Below are 5077 nucleotides of genomic sequence, written 5' to 3' on the forward strand. Positions count from 1 at the left end.
TAAAATCAAGACTTTTAATTCATAAAATTATATGAAGTTAATTAAACTACCATTCAACAAACAATAAGTATTTCATCACATATCAATTTATGCTTCACAAGTATCCGAATACAATAGTTAGCTAAACAAATAATAAATGAGAAGAAGATAAAGAATGAATCCCCCTTTTCGATGTGGCACGAGGCTAAGATCGTTGGAAAACATGAGTATTGAGGTGCAACCGATCTCCCTGTAGGGTTTTGTGTATCCTATACACTAACTAGTGTTCTAAGCGGAATCTCAAACATCACATGTTTAACACTAGATTGCCCAGGATCGTTATGCATAAACTAATCAATGAACTAGAGAGGGATAAATACCTTAACGCGTTTTTCCCTCGAACCATTCCAATCGCATGCAAAGATCGAGAGCTCCAATTGTAGCTCCTCTACTTGAGACACCGAGTGAATAGACTTGATCTCCCTTCCTTTCAGACTGCTAGGACTTACTAGAAGGTTGAGAAGAACTCTTCTTCTTGACTAGATTGATAGAACGGGAGCTTTTTCTCTATATTCCTCTCTCTCCAATAGCTGTATATTCAGAGAGAGAGAGAACTGTATATTTTTCCTTAGAGAAAAATCCACACCTTTTCTGTTCTCAACTGACCCAATATATAGACAAACCCTAATTAGAATCTCATTCAGATTAGGTTTTCTATTTTGGGTCACAGAAAAGATAATTACCAAAATACCCTTTTGGGGTATTTTGATAACCCTTAAGTGTGGCCGGCCAGGGCAGCCCACCATGGGCCTTATATGGCCGGCCCACTTACTCTGGTCGGCCATCTCATGGCCGGCCCAATGAGCCTTCCTTCTATCTTGTCCCGAATCTCCATTCGGACCCTTTCGGCCTTTCCAGTTGAATCCCATCCAACTTTAGCCAGTTTCCGTCTAGTCAATTCTCTCCGATCAAGCTACCACTCTTATGTGTAACCCGTTGTAGGATCCGGTCTATGTTAGCCGCGAATCAACTCCGTGATCCGACGATCCTAGTTGGCTTCTAGCAAAGCATTACGACCCCTAATTGGACCGGACTGGATGATTTTTACGTGCGGTCATCGTTATCCTAACTGACAAATTGATCGCATTGCCACCTTGGTCGAAAGACACTCCTTCGGAAGGACATCTCCTTCAGAGCGAACGGATAAATCCTTCAGTCTCCCACTTGTACTTAGAACAAGTGCAATGCTCGATTCCCATGTCGCTTAGTATCTCATCTGATACGTCACACCGTTCAGACTTTCTTGATCTGGAGAACAACTGTCAATTCAAATGATTAACTCTTAATCCATTTGAGTGCGGCCACACATTTTCCAGTTGCTTCTCCTTAAGTGGCCCGGAGATACTTATTCCTAACTTAATAGGAGGACATCATCCAGTCTTGTACTCCCACTTAACTTCATGTCTATCCTGTCTCCCCAGTATGCTGCCTTTATAACCTCCTTTTACGGCGCGGCGTTTGACAGTACCAAAGTTCGACATTCCTTACATAAGATGAGTGGATCACTCATGTTCACGGAATCTCTCCAATCTTGCCTATGAGAGTTTGTGACGCTTTTTCAACTCCTTGAAAAACTCTCATCTTTGGGTTATCCAGTGTAGATTCCCCAATCTACACCCATGTAATTGACTTAAATACCATATTCCTATATCCCATGGAACTGCGCTATCAGTCAATTCCCATGCTAATCTTCTTGAGTCATTGTTGTCCAAGCAACGACCTGGACTAGGGACTCAATAATGAATCTATTCCATGTTCACTTAGTAGGGTTCCATTTACCAGATCACGTATCTGATAAACCTACCTGGAATTCCTCATTATTTTGGACCGTCATTAAACACTAAACCATTATTTAATGACAGAAATAACTTATTTATTTCTTTTTATTGAATGTAGCTAATTGATTACATGAAAACCCCTTTTCATTAATCCAATTACAACTTAAAGCCATTCATCGATGCGCTTTATACCTATGCCCCTTCTATGACTCTCATACTTGGGCTGAGGCAGTGGTTTAGTTAACGGATCGGCAACGTTGTTGTCCGTATCGACTTTGCAAATGACCACATCCTTTCGCTCAGTGATTTCCCTAATCACGTGGTACTTCCTTAGGATATGTTTGGATTTCTGGTGTGCCCTTGGTTCCTTAGCCTGGGAGATAGCTCCATTGTTGTCACAATACAGAGTAACCCCATTTCTATGCTAGGAACTACACCAAATTCGGAGATAAACTTCTTTATCCAAACTCCTTCCTTAGCTGCTTCCGAAGCGGCAAGGTATTCTGCTTCTGTGGTAGAGTCTGCTACAGTAGTCTGCTTTGAGCTCTTCCAGCTTACTGCTCCTCTGTTTAGACAAAAGACATATCCCGACTGCGATCGGAAATCATCTCTGTCCGTTTGGAAGCTCGCATCCACATGGCCTTCCGCGATTAGTTCGTCTTTCCCGCCATAAACCAAGAAGTGATCCTTAGTCCTTCTCAAGTACTTCAGGATATTTTTGGCTGCGATCCAGTGTTTCTCTCCTGGATTAGATTGGTAACGACTACACATACTCAGAACATATGAGACGTCTGGGCGAGTGCAGACCATGGCATACATGATAGATCCTATTGCCGAAGCATGAGGCACCTTCTTCATGTGTGCTAGCTCATCAGGATCTCGGGGACACTGAGTCTTGCTTAGCGTCGTACCATGTGTCATGGGTAGGAATCCTCTCTTAGAATCTTCCATCTTGAACCTCCCAAGAACCTTATCGATATAAGTCTCTTGACTAAGTCCAATCATCCTCCTCGATCTATCTCTATAGATCTTGATGCCCAATATATATTCTGCATCTTCTAGGTCTTTCATTGAAAAACACTTCCTAAGCCACTCTTTCACGGAGTCAAGCATAGGAATGTCATTTCCAACGATCAGTATGTCATCCACATACAGGACCAAGAAAACTAGGTTGCTCCCACTAACCTTCTTGTATACACAAGATTCCTCTTCATTCTTCAGAAAACCAAACTCTTTGATTTTCTCGTCGAATCGAAGGTTCCAGCTCCGACTTGCTTGCTTCAACCCGTAGATGGACCTTTGAAGCTTGCAAACCTTTCCAGCATTCTCGAAATCCTCAAAACCCTCAGGCTGTGTCATGTACACATCCTCTTCCAGTTTACTGTTCAGGAAGGCGGTTTTGACATCCATTTGCCAAATCTCATAATCGTTATGAGCTGCAATTGCTAGAATAATCCTAATGGACTTAAGCATTGCGACAGGGGAAAAGGTTTCTTCGTAGTCTATACCCTGGACTTGTCTGTAACCTTTTGCCACGAGTCTAGCTTTGAAAACGCTCACGTTTCCATCCTTGTCTGTTTTCATCTTGAAAATCCATTTGCATCCGATGGGTTCTACTCCATCGGGCAAATCAACCAAGTTCCAAACTTGATTCTCAGACATGGATTCCATTTCGGATCTCATGGCTCCCAGCCATTTTTCGGAGTCTGGGCTCGTCATAGCTTCTTTGTAGGTGCTGGGTTCATTATCCTCTACCAACAACAACTCTTGTCGTTGAGATAACTCAATCAGCCTTGCGGACCTACGCGGGGCTTGAACAACAGGTGAGACACTCTCAACTCCTTGAGGGTTCTCCTGCGAATCACATTCGCTCTGCGCGGGAGGATCTCCGAGATCTACCATCTCTTCCTCTCTTTCTTTTTCTATCGGCTCATAATAGTTAGGAATCGCGACTTCTGACATCGGTGCAACGGTGTCAGTTTGTTGCTCAGATCGAACCTCTTCGATTTCTATATTTCTCCCACTTGTCTTCTTGGAAAGGAACTCCTTTTCAAGGAAGACACCATCACGAGCAACAAACACTTTGTTCTCTGATGGATTGTAGAAGTAATACCCCTTTGTCTCTTTCGGATAACCGACGAAGAGACACTTGTCTGATCTTGGTGCTAGTTTATCTCCTTGTAAACGCTTTACATAAACATCGCATCCCCAGACTTTGAGAAAAGACAACTTTGGAACTTTTCCAGTCCATATCTCATATGGCGTCTTTTCTACAGCTTTTGACGGAGCTCGGTTAAGTGTGAAAGCAGCCGTTTCTAGAGCATACCCCCAGAAAGTGTTAGGAAGATCGGCTAAGTTCATCTCATCGGTCGAACCATGTCCATCAATGTTCGATTTCTCCTCTCGGACACACCGTTCATCTGAGGTGTTCCTGGAGGAGTGCGTTGTGAAACTATTCCGCAACTCCGAAGATGATCCTCAAACTCTTGACTCAAATACTCACCACCTCGATCCGATCGAATGGCTTTTATTTTCTTGCCAAGCTGATTCTCTACTTCATTCTGGAATTGTTTGAACACTTCAAACGATTCCGACTTATGCCTCATTAGATATACGTAACCATATCTAGTGAAGTCATTTGTGAATGTTATGAAGTAGCCATAGTTACCTCTCGCAAGTGTACTCATAGGTCCGCATACATCTGTATGTATCAGTCCTAATGGTTCACTCACCCGATCTCCTTTCCCCTTGAAGGACGATCTTGTCATCTTGCCCACTAAGCATGGCTCACATGTATCGTACGATTCCAAATCACACGATCCCAGAAGTCCATCTGAATGAAGCTTCTGCATGCGTTTCATGTTAATGTGACCCAAACGACAATGCCAGAGATAACTTTGGTTGGAATCATGAGTACGAAGCCGTTTCGTGTCTATGTTCAGGATTTTGTCTTCTATGTTCACAACATAAAGACCATTACGCAGCTTAGCACTGCTATAGAACATCTCACCTTTGTATAAAGAACAACTCTTGTCCTTTATTATAGCGTGATATCCCTCTTTGTCTAACACCGACGCAGAGATGATGTTCCTTGATATAGTGGGTACATAATAGCAATTACGCAGTACTAATATCAACCCAGTCTCTAAATTGAGCTCAAAGGTTCCTACAGCCACAGCAGCAACTCTTGCCTTATTTGCGACTCGTAGAACCATCTCGCTCTCTATCAGATACCTGACCTCCTTGAGCTCATCTAATTC

This window comes from Eschscholzia californica, unplaced genomic scaffold (genome assembly GCF_041429995.1).
Source record: "Eschscholzia californica isolate CP2 unplaced genomic scaffold, dmEscCali1.0.p SCAF_3, whole genome shotgun sequence".
Classification (NCBI taxonomy): Eukaryota; Viridiplantae; Streptophyta; class Magnoliopsida; order Ranunculales; family Papaveraceae; genus Eschscholzia; species Eschscholzia californica.